The 12,951-nt window shown below is 35.0% G+C and overlaps 1 non-coding gene across 1 annotated transcript; it reads right to left on the bottom strand.

The window, feature by feature from the left end:
• Positions 1–1,809: 1,809 nt before the first annotated feature.
• On the bottom strand, positions 1,810–1,912 carry LOC125090063 (small nucleolar RNA SNORA1). Its single transcript, XR_007124174.1, has one exon. It is a non-coding gene; the product is annotated as a small nucleolar RNA SNORA1 (small nucleolar RNA).
• Positions 1,913–12,951: the final 11,039 nt, after the last annotated feature.

Raw genomic sequence — 12,951 nt, 5'->3', positions numbered from 1 at the left:
ATTTCCAGAAGGAAAGATATGTTTATCAAAATAATACTGATAAAATGCCTTCCCTCCATCACAAATTTACCTAGTACTTGATCTATTAAACCATGAACACTACCCCCAACTCCAAAATTTTGCTTCAATGGAATGAAAATAATGTTTTCAGAAGAGCAAAACAAGGAGAATTGATTAAAACAGTAATGATCCTTCCCTTCTACCCTGATATCTCTTTCACTTTGCCTTTGCAGGAGGAGAGGCTGCATCCAAGTTCAGCTTCCTCTGTCAGGAGGGACTTAGTCATGATCTCTAGGCATGGCCATCAGACATTCCGAAAGTCGATAAATATCTGTCATACTAAGCCAGTTAGTTAGCTTGGCACCAGGAAGATTCTAAATTCATCCCATTAGCCCCTTCTCACAAGCGCACACACACACACACACACACACACATTTGCTTTCATGTTTTGCATCAGAATAAAAAAAGATGGGAATATATTAGTTTCCTGTGGCTGCTGTCATAAAGTACCACAGTCTGGGTGATGTGAAATACAAAAATTTACTCCCTCACTGTTCATGGAAGTCAGAAGTGTGAAATCAAGGTCTTGGCAAAGCTGTATTTTCTCTGAAAGCTCTAGAGGAGAATCTTTCCTTCCCTCTTCCAGATTTTGGTGCTGCCAGAATTCCTTGGCTTCTGTGGTTTGTGGCCACATCACTCCAGTCTCTGCCATGGTCTTCGACATTGCTTTCCCCTCTTCTGCCTGTGTGTCCTCTTCTGTTTGTCTCAAATTTCCCTCTACTTTTTCTATTATAAGGATACTTTTTTTCTTTTTTTTTTTTAGATTTTATTTATTTATTTGTCAGAGAGAGAGAGAGAGAGAGAGAGCAAGCACACAAGCAGGGAAAGCAGGATGCAGAGGGAGAAGCAGACTCCCGGCTGAGTAGGGAGCCCAATGCAAGACTCGATCCCAGAACTCCAGGATCATGACCTGAGCTGAAGGCAGGTGTTTAACTGATTGAGCCACTCACGTGTCTCTATTTTAAGGATATTTGATATTGAATTTAGAGTCCACCCTCATAGTCCAGGGTTATCTTATCTCAAGATCCTTAACTTAATCACATCAGAAAAGATTTTTTTTTTTTCTTTTTCAAATAAGGTAACATTCGTGAGTTTTAAGGATTTAACCTGGATATCACTTGGAAGGCTACTTTTGTTTTTTTGTTTTGTTGTTGTTGTTGTTGTTGTTGTTGTTTTGGGGTTTTTTAACTACCACAGTGAGAAAAAGGTCCTTGCATTGCATTGCCCTGGGATATAGAGTCACACTGGAGGCCCAACAAGGCCCAACTTTCAACAAATGTCTCTGCAGGAAAATGAGAAAATCAAATGGAATTGTACCTTCTCTTTTCTTGTTCACCTTTAGCCTATATGAAATTCCAAGTCCTTTTTCACAGTAAAGCTTATTTCTTTAATGAAACTACGTGTTGTTTAGCACCCTAGAACTCAAATTATAGGAAGTACATTGATTGCTATTTTGGCAAATGATCTAAAATTATTATTCCTTCATTGTTTCTAATATTGAAAAGTCTTGGGGTTCTTGGGTGGCTCAGTTGGTTGAACATGGACCTTCAGCTGAGGTCATGATCTCAGGGACCTGGGATCAAGCCTTGCATGGAGCTCCCTGCTTGGTGGAGAGTCTGCTTCTCCCTCTCACTCTGCCCTTCCTGCTCATGCTCTCTCTCTCTAATAAATAAATGAAATCTTAAAAAAAAAAAAAAAAAAGAAAAGAAAAGTCTTATTACTTCCACTCTACTCCATGAGCCTAGCAGAAAATGTTACAGGCCTCATTGTCACCACTGCAAAAGCTTGCTATGATGGAAGCATAACCCGTATCTCAATATAGCCACATACAGTTATTTTTATATATAGGGTATATGCAACATAGAAAACAGAGATTTAATCAAATAAATTAATAATTAATCATATCAAGATTATCCAAAATTATTTAAATGAACTTAAAGATTTGAAAGAAATTTTCTCAGAAGTGTGCTGAACGTTAATTAAAAAACATGTTTTTGGGGTGCCTGGATGACTCAGTAGGTTAAGCATGTGACTCTTGGTTTTGGCTCAGGTCATGATCTCAGAGTACTGGGATCGAGCCTTGCCTCAGGCTCCACACTCAGCCAGGAATCTGCTTGAGGATTCTCCCTCCCTCTTCTGCCCCTCCCCCAACACAGGTTTGCTCACGCTCTCTGAAGTAAATAAATGAATCTTTGAAAAAAGTTTTATTATAAATTGTTTTATTATTAAATGAAAGAGGCTATATTTTCATAAAAAGAGTGATCAACATGGAAGATATAGTAGAAGAGAAGCATTTCGTTATTTAGATTGAGATTAGCAATCTATTCAAGTTGCCTGTTTTTACATAAGAGCCCATGGAAGAGTTTTGAAATTTCAAAATGGTTAAAATAATCAACAGAAGGCAGTATTTTACAACACGTGAACATTTTAGGAAATTCAAATTTTACTGCCAAAAATAAGTTTCACTGAATACAACTACACCCTATGGTACACCTGTGGCTGCTCACATGCTCCAACAAGAGTTGAGTAGTTGTGACAGAGATGATACAGGCTACAGAGCCCAAAATATTAACTACCTGGCCCTTTAAAGGAAAGTTTATCCAACACCCAGGGTAGATGATTAAACAAACAAACAAAATCCTCCGAACAAAATATATCACATATCCTAATTGTTATAATCTCTGTCCCTTATTATCTCTCTCTCTCTCTCTCTCTCTCCCTCCCTCCCTCTTTCTCTCGCTGTTTGAATTTCTTCTAAACCTTCAATGACTCATTAATTACTTTAGGAAAACATTTAAATTCCAGGCCACAACTTCAAAACTCCTAAATCTAGCACTAACCAAATTATCCCAGTTGTACCTCCTATGTCATAAACAGCAAAATCCTGACAAGTTTTCCCCAACTCATCATCCTCACAAATCTGGAGGGTTTGACATCTTATTCCTGCTCCTGAAGGAAAGCCTACCCTCTGCACTCAGTCCTGGATTCAAAATCTTCCCTTTCTATCAAATCATTGTATTTCACTCTAGGACAGAGTACATCTCTCCTCTTCTTTTTTTAACACTTTCCATTGATGACATCCACCATGTATCATACTTGTTCCATTTTTTTCTTTTTGCATTAAGGACCCCAAATGTTAAGTAATATTTCCTCACTTTTATAATATCTACTCCTAATATACAAATTACTGCATCTCTCTCCTACAATTAGGGGCTACTTCTCCTATAACTTGGATTCTTTCACTACTCCTCACAGTGTTTTTCAAGTTATAAGTACTTGATTTCTTTTTATTGTATCTAGCATTTTCTGAAACAAAACCAGTGATATAGAAATCCATGCATATTTAAAAAACAATGATTATATGAACCATACATTTATGTTTTATTTTCTTTAATTGTTTTAAAGACTTCTTTTTTTTTTAATTTGACAGAGAGAGATAGAGCATACATGCACACACAAGTAGTCAGAACAGTAGGCAGAGGGAGAGGGAGAAGCAGGCTCCCACTGAGCAGAGAGCCCCACCTGGGGCTCATTCCCAGGACCCTGGAATCATGACCTAAACTGAAGGCAGACACTTAATGGACTGAGCCATGCAGGCACCCTATATTTTTGTGTTAAATTTATGAAAGACATATGAGAACAGAAAACGGATGGAAGGAGGGGGAGACAGAGAGAGGAACAAGGCCTTCAAAAGCAACACCAGAAAATACCAACAAAGCCCCTGGTCTGACATCTGCGTTCCAGCCCCAGTATCCAGATCTCTGCTGAATGAAATGGTAGAATCAGTGCTGTGGCCATCTGTACCAATTAACTGAACACTAATGTTCTTGCTGCAGCTGATAGTTGAGACCCCTGCAGCACGATAAAGTGCCTAGAAATTTTATTTGCCATTTTGTGGAAAGGGGTAGGAAATATTGATCAAGGCTGTAACATAAGAGCTCATTCAATTCAAAGCAATAGAGAGACATTAAGACAACAAATATTTTCAACTAAAGAATAAAGGAGTTGGTTGTGCATCCGATATGTATAATTATAAACAGTTGCTACCTTCCTAATTGGATGACTGGGAAAAGCTTTTTAGCTGTGGGCATCCAACTGCCAGGGTCAAAATTGTTCACTGTGTACACTGATGTCTGATGAACTGTCTTCATACCCACAGCTCTTGCCATGTCTAAAAGTACTCACCTTTAAACTTGCAATAAAAAAAGCCAACCAGCCTTAATTTACATTATGGTGAGAAATGGGAAAGGAGCATGTTGCTAGTAAATGAGAAAGATAACTTTCTCCTTAAAACCTGTGACAAATTCAAATCAGCTAAATCACAAAAAAGGTCATCTTGTGTTATTTCCTGAAGCCACAATCTCTGAATTTTTATCTACTAATCTATACATAGTTCATACAAAAATGCTGACTTAATTTTGGTTCCAATGAATTTGGAGTTATGTATATTTGCACAAAATATTATATTTAATTCAGGATACAGGGCTGTCAGAATAGTATGTAAGCTGATAAAAATAGACTCTGGCATCATTGAAGCAACAACAGCCAAAGGAGCAACTGCCTTTGGAAATTGGAACGAGGCTAGTGATCCAGGGAGAGCACTGGTATTTTCATGGTCCTGTGAAACTGGTCTTCATTTTATCTGAAATTATCTGGATACTCCTAGTCCATTTCACACAGTCCACTGTGCAGCATATAGATAGATGCCTGTGTCAGCCATTCACATTGTTTTTTTTTTAATTTTTTTAATAGCAACTTTCTGTAACAAAGTAGATTTTATCCAAAAAATAGCTATCATACAGTAGGGAAAAATGCAACTTTCAGAGTAGGATGAAGGAGGCATTTCTTCCAATGCACTGCTATACTGCTAAAAAACTAGGCTAAGATTTAGCTTACCTCTCAGATAATACACTGCAGCAAAATCAGCAGGGAATTTATGTCTGCCAGGGAATAGTTATAGTGACAGATATAGATACTGCAATCTGGTTTCTAATTGTTCTGTCATTCAAAACATTTGTGTGAAGATTAAGAAAAAAAAAAAAGATGATACTTAAGTATGGCTAAGGCTGAGATATAAAGTGAAAAGCATCCTTATCCCCCAGGTGCCTGTTTCCTACATTCTTGTTTGTGTCTATGAATTTCAATATTTGTTAAGTACAACTCTGTTGTGCTATAATAAGAGTCTTTCAAAATACAACAGACTAGAACATGAGTCGAGCCTCCATGTTTTATGATGCCATTTCCCCAGGCAGCCCAGCTTACCGCACCTCATCTCGCCCCAGCGTTAGCATTAGAGGGAGATATTAAGAGTTCCATCATTTCCTGAAAGGTGAAATACATCTTTGAAGGCTTCACAGAGACTAGGAATGGAAATATTATAAAAATGTCACCAGAGAATTAAAAACATTCCACATTTGTATTTCAGGTTTAAGAGTAAATGCCTGAAAGGCTGTTCTGATACTAAGTTTCAACCAAACATTATCAGGCAATGGCTTTAGATATAATGTGGCAAGATTATTTTTCTAATTATAAATTGTTAAGCAAAAAACATGCAACATATAAATATAACAGCAAAAGAATATAGCTAAATCTAAAACTAAATTATTAGAGTAAGTTCTTCATTATTTGATATCCTAACTAAATATAATTTTTATGAACAGCATGTGTACTAAAGCCCTATGTGAGAGCGGTAAAACAGCATGGGTAATTGGTCTCCTGCATCAGTATCTTAAAGCTATTAAAATTAGCATGTATTTTTCAATTTCATTCAAAAGTTCAAAGTCTCAAAGTCTCAAAATTAAAACAACATTTTCTGCCATACTGTAAGGACCATGAGGGTGTGTGTGTGTGTGTGTGTGTATTTTTTGTATTTGCTACTGATAAAGATGAGTTCCCAAAGCAGTTCATGAGAGAAAATAAGTGCCCGAAAAAGTCTTTAAATAAATAAAATAGTAATTATTTCCAGAAGTAACACTAACAAAAAGCATTTTTAAAATTTCTATGCTTGACAACTTTTTGCTTTTTGCAATTTATAAAAAAAATTCTGGCAGTTTCTTTTAAGTGATTTTATTGTTGGTTCTATTTCAAAGTATCACACTGATCATTAAATTGGCAATTTGCTGTTGTGGGTTGAATCGGATCCCCCTCAAATTTACAAGTTGAAGTCTTAACCTTCTGCACCTCAGAATGCGACCTTATTTGGAGATAGGGTCTTCACAGAAGCAATCAAGTTAAAATGTCATTAGAGTGAGCTTTAATCTAGTATGGCTGGTTTCCTTCATAAAGGATAGAAACACACATAGAATACCATGTGAAAATGAAAGCAGAAACCAGGGTGATGTTTCTATAGCCAAGAGACATGAAGCATTACCAGTAAACCACCAGAAGCTGGGAAGAGGCATGGAACAAAGTCTCCCTCAGAGCCCTTAGAAGGAAGGAACCCTACAACATCTTGAATTTGCACTTCTAGCCTCAGGAACCAAGAAAATAAATTTCTGTTATGTAAGCCACCCAATTTGTGATACTTTGTTACAGCAGCCCTGGAAAACTAATACTAATATTAGCAAACCATTAATGTGCATTAGGTTCGTTTTGGTAGTTCTTTCTCAGGAAATACAATAATTATTATTTTTTAAAACACCTCTTTTTTAAAAGATATTATTTATTTATTTATTTGAGACAGAAAGGGGGTGAGAGAGCCATAAGGAGCAGGGCAGCAGCAGAGGGAGAGGGGGAAGCAGGCTCCTCGCTGAGCAGGGAGCCCAATGTGGGGTTGATCCCAGGACCCTGAGATCATGACCTGAGCCAAAGACAGAGGCTTAACTGATTGAGCCCCCAGGGGCCTGGAAATATAATTATTATTCATAGCATGCCATGAATATTATGTCATTTAATAAGAAAATATGTTCTATTTATGTATTTATATATTTTATATTATATATTAATATATTTTTATTTTATACATATTATATTTCCTTATAAAATACATTGAGTAAGAAGAAAATATATTTTACTTATAAACATTATTATTCTTATTTTTAAAAAACCTCACAAATTAGCTTTTCTTCCACATTTGAAAGAGATGTTTTTCAAACCCTAAGAAGTTTTCAATTAATTTTTCAAGAACTATCATGAATAGGGGAGCCTGGGTGGCTCAGTGGGTTAAGCCTCTGCCTTCGGCTCAGGTCATGATCTTAGGGTCCTGGGATCGAGTCCCACATCGGGGAATCTGCTCTGCAGGGAGCCTGCTTCCTCCTCTCTCTCTCTCTCTGCTTGCCTCTCTGCCCACTTGTGATCTCTCTCTGTCAAATAAATAAAATATTAAAAAAAAAGAACTATCATGAATAATAACAATATTTTGCAGTTTTCAATGAAGATAGCTTTTATATCAAATTTATATGTGAAAGAGAAGACATATTTCAAGGACCTTTTTTAAATTCTCTCATTAGTTTTGGAAGTCCAACTTGCTCATGAGTTTAATTTTTTTAATCACCACAGGATTTTTAGGCAAAGATAAGAATTTTTTGTAAACTGGCAAAAATGATTTTAAGCCTAAAATAAACATAAACTAAAATAAATATAAAATAACTATATCTTATATTTATAAAGAATTTTATGATTAAAAAATAAGTCCTTTAATCCTCACAACTCTATGAGGCAATATCTTAGGCATTATTTTTGCAAATTTGATCACATGTCAAATTGACCAATACCTGGAAGTACTAGATAGTAGACTGTTGAATGGGACAGAGTTTTGAAGAAAGGGAAAATGTAATACAATGTCTTTTGTTTTTATGATTATTATAATTATATATTACTATTGCATGTAAGTACCATATAAAAATAAATCACCCTAGTACTTTAAGTCAAACCCCTCCCTAAAGTCTTTTAATGAGACTTGGCAGAGATATGTGTCTTCAACTCTAGCTTTGTTTAAATTTTAAACTCTTCAAATTAACTACAATTGGAAAATGTTTGCTTACTTTGCTCAAAGGTCTCACAAGCTCAGCAAATCTTTTTAGAACACAGACTCAACTTTCTACCTTCCTTTCTGTCTCTGCTACACGGTACTTCAATAATGTTATTTAACCTTTTAAAATGTCTCATTTTAACCTCTCATTGTGTGTGTGTTAGATATCTTACCCATGCTAAGTAAAATTTGCCTACACATCTATAACTGTGATTATTCATAACTTAAAAGTCAAATCCAGGTCATATAACTTAACCTTGAGTTAGAGTATGTTTAAAATAAATGACTATTCACTTATAAAGTTGAAGAATTAAAGTACATGTTCAGAAATTTTATTTTTAAATAGTTTGTTATTTTTGCAATTACTCTTCCTTTGTCATTGATAACTTTGAAAAATATTTCAGAATATTATGAGAGGTGACCTCTCATAGTTAATAATAAATATACACTGGTCAAAGTATTAACTAAATATTTATTTTTGTTACTCAAAGATTTGAAGCTATTGCTCATATTTGCCTTTTAAGTGGTCTTATTTTATAGTTAAGTGCAAAACTTCACCTAAATATAAGAATATAGTATTTCGGGGAGTGTCTTATATAACAGAAAGCATCTCTACTAACAAAAATTTGTATTTGCTTTTCCCTCAATTGGAGTGAAAAGCCAATTCTCCAAGGTCAGATCTCAGTTGGAACATGTTTTTTATGACTTCCTACAATAATTGAAGGTACTGATAAAAATGAAAACTCTGGAGTGCCCAGATATAGTCCTCTACACAGGTGAAAAGTAATTTTTCTCCTCAACCAAAAGTTTATAAATCACATGTTATGCAGAAGTTCACACTTAGTCACTGATGCCAGTGAAACCTTGACTGCCTCTACAAATAACTATCCCAGTGATAAAGCAGCTTCTGAGGGCAACCTTGTAGCATTGTTCCTGTTAAAATGGCTGCTAACTAACCAAATTTGATTTACAGTGAATACTCTGATAAGAAAAAAGTTCTCCATAGCTTGGGGGCTTTCCCCATGCTGTGCCTACAGTGTTAGTGATTCTGGTCACAGTAGACTGGCAACCTCACCACCACATCTGCATAACACTTTTGGTTACTGTGGCATGTTCATGCCTTTGTTTTCATTTTACCTAATACTGCATCACAGAAAAACAGAAATATCCTAGAATGCTTTTCTTTCTCTTTTCTTTTTTGCTTCTTTTTTTTTTCCCTTTCTGACATTATTAATGCCTCCAATGTAAAAGGAACTTGTTTTATATTTATTTTGTATTATTTTGTATTATACTTGTATTATATTTATATTTAAATTAGTGAACATATGAATAAACATCTTAGAGGTTGGCATATAACAGAATCACAAGTATAAACAGAGTAACAGAAACATAAGTGAAAAAGATCTGTTTATATATCCACAGTACAGGTTTTTTCCAGTATTGGAAGATGTATTCACGTTTCTAAACTTTCTAATTGCAAACTCTTAGCATTGTCCTGAATAAATACCTTCTTGAAGTTTTAAAGATTACCACAAGTTTATCTAAGTGAATGAAGACATTTTCCACTGAAGAATAATGTTTAATTGGGAGTGAGTTCTTTGCTTTGGTAATATTCTCAATTCACTGTAAAGGGAATTTCTCACTTTCAAAATGTAATACTGTTTTGATGTTCAGCAAGCTAGTTTCTCTCATATTAATATTAATGAATTTGATATCAGTTTTGTACCTGGAAAATCAGTAAAAAGCATAAATGCATTTCACTAAGAAGACTACAAGAACACTCTCTGGCATATAAAAGGTACCTAGAGTCACTGTCTAAAGATCAAAATATGTCAACTGTTAATTTGTTGTACTGTATAAAGTAAATATTCATAGCCTTTTGTTATTCTTGTTAATAATGTTGCCAATTACAGTGTTATGATCTTTCTTTGAACACTATGTGTATACAATGTATGCTTTACTTACCATAAGTGGACCTCCAAAGAGCAAATGAACATAAACCAACTCAATAGAAAAACAAAGATCGTTACTTAGGGCTAAACTTTAAGGCTAAAAGTTTCCACTGCTGAATGATTTTCTTATACAACTTTCTTAGCACTAAGAGTGCAGTGGCCATATCTTTCTACTAACCTCTGCTTCCAGGGCTTAATAAAAAGCCTAAATTAGGGGTGCCTGGGTGACTCAGTTGTTAAGGGTCTGCCTTAGGCTCAGGTCATGATCCCAGGGTCCTTGGATCGAGTCCCATTTCGGGCTCCCTGTTCCCTGGGAAGCCTGCTTCTCCCTCTCCCATTCTCCTTGCTTGTGTTCCCTCTCTCACTCTCTCTCTCTCAAATAAATGAATAAAATCTTTATAAAAAAGTCTTAGAGTCTGTGTTCAATAAAGTTATTTTTTCAATTAAATCTCATGAAATTGGTAGTGCATAATATAAATGTTTGAATGAATAAATGAATTTTGATCAGTTAAAAAGGCCCATTTTAAATAATGTTAGCTTCATCCGTGCCATTAATACCAATTCAGTTAACTTAAAAACTAAAGATAATTAAATTAAATTATATCAATATTAACAATCATTTTATTTTAAAATAAAAATTTAATTATATTTAATATGCACTAAAATCTCCTAATAAAAATGCTATGTGCCTTCAGTTGACAGAAAATAATTTTTAATTTGAATAATGAACTTCTACTTCATTTATCTTGTCAGTTCACCTTTTCTATGATAAATTTTTTGAAAGCATACCAGTTATAAATGAGATATAGACAACATGTGCAGTAAATTTTCTTATAAATACAGATATTAATATTCAAGGCATAAAGTCTTAAATACTTTTTTCATTATTGACTTTCAGAAACATGAAGCTTTTAACTGGATGATAATGCAAAGTGGGAAGGGTTGGTTCCTGAAGAAGTGTCTGGAGAATACATCGATGGCGTGAATGCATTTCAGGTGTAGCAAGCTGCCTGGAACAACATTAGAATCAAACACAAACTGATCTACCAGGAAGAGGCAGGGAGAGGCACAGCCATAAATCAGCCCCTGCGATTATTAAAAGATGATCACTACAAATTTACAAAAGTTTACAACTAGTTTTTTAGATATCAGATCTTCATTAACATTTTAAACAGAATTCTAATATTCTACCATCTCCATCACCATTAGGGAGGACTGCTCAGAAAGAAAGCAGACCGTGGACTGCACAGCTATGCTTTAATGCAGACCGGGAAAGAAAAGGACGAGGTGACCTCCCAAAGTTGCTTGCTAAACTAAAATTCAACTCAACCCTGAAGAAAAAAATAATTTTACAGCTTGCATCTTGTTAGCTTAATTGAGTTCCTCCTTTATTCCAGATAAGCAACAGAGCTCTTCTCTTTTTTCCATCAGTGAGTTTCAGAACTTCCAAGTTCCTATTTTATTGCTTATTAAATGTTTGTCAAATGAGAAGCTTGCTCAGGCCTGTTAATTGGTATGGCTTTCCATATCCTGTCACATTGACTTGGCCAGAAACATAGCAAAATAAAGATCTGCTAATTAGTTGTGTGAGTCTGTTACAAGTGATTTCACAGTGCAAATGTGCACAGAAAACATTGAAAATGGTTTCAATTTCCTTCTTCCTTTTTTTGAAAATCTTGGTTTTAAAACCTATGCTTAATAAACACTAGTAACAAAGATATAATACAATAATTTTATGAAGTTTTACCAAAATTGATGAGATTAAATACACACAGGATACTGAGAAGAATTTTTATGAGTTGGAGAAGATAGTAACCTAAGCAGAACTATACAGAGATATATAATTTTTTAAAAAACATACCAGCTATAAAGGGGTGCCTGGGTGGCTCAGTGGGTTAAAGCCTCTGCTTTTGGCTCTCTGCTCAACAGGGAGCCTGCTTCTCTCTCTCTCTCTCTGCCTGCCTCTCTGCCTACCTGTGATCTCTGTCAAATAAATAAATAAAATCTTAAAACAAACAAACAAACAAACAAAAAATACCAGCTATGTAAGGTGAATTCAAAAGCAATTCATTATGTGAAAAATAAGAAGGTAAATAAAAATCACTCCCAAACCTCTGCAAACAATAATAATCATTGGAATAACAAAGTTTTAATCCCCAACTTTTTTCTACAAAGATACAGTGAAATTAGTGATAATGCAGCAGAATAGAATGTGACCCAAAGATCACTTGATTCAATTATCTCTTGCCCGCGTTTATGGTTTCTCTGGGACAGACGTTCTTAAAATTCTAGTCTCTGGCAGCTGGTGGGTCAATCACAGTGGGCACCAATGTGTTGGATAATCTATTTTTTAATAAATAATTTCCTTTTATTTGAAATAGAAATATTTTTTGCATTTTCATTCTTGATTTAAAAATGTATGTAATCTGCCATGCCTTCCAAAACTAGAATCTAAGAAAAATACAATAAGAACAACAATCAGGCACTTACTGTATGTAAGTCACTGCCCTATAAATATTATTATTTTCTTAAAGATTTTATTTATTTGAGAGAGAGAACATGAGTGGGGGTAGGAGTAGAGGGAAGGAAGAGAGACAAGTGGATTCTGCACTGAATGTGGAGCCCGACGTGGGGCTTGATCTCAGGACCCTGAGATCATAACCTGAGCCTAAACCAAGAGTTGGATGCTTAACCAACTGAGCCACCCAGGTGCCCCTTAATATTATTTTTTAATGTTTAATTAATCACATATTACTGATATAGAACCTAAACCTCAGAGAGGATAAGTAACATGTCCAAGGTGACACAGAATAGTAGTATTTGAATCTACATCTGTCTAACTCTGATATTGAGAGCTCATTTTATTGAGAATTTACTATATGCTAGGTGACATTGTAAGAACTTTACATATTTAAACACAGTAAATCTATACAACAATCCAATGAGATGGGAAATATTACTGCTTCCACT

Source organism: Lutra lutra, chromosome 1 (assembly GCF_902655055.1).
Source record: "Lutra lutra chromosome 1, mLutLut1.2, whole genome shotgun sequence".
In the NCBI taxonomy this organism is placed as follows: Eukaryota; Metazoa; Chordata; class Mammalia; order Carnivora; family Mustelidae; genus Lutra; species Lutra lutra.
The sequence above is the reverse complement of the archived record's forward strand: the minus strand, read 5'-3'. Positions and strand labels throughout refer to the sequence as shown.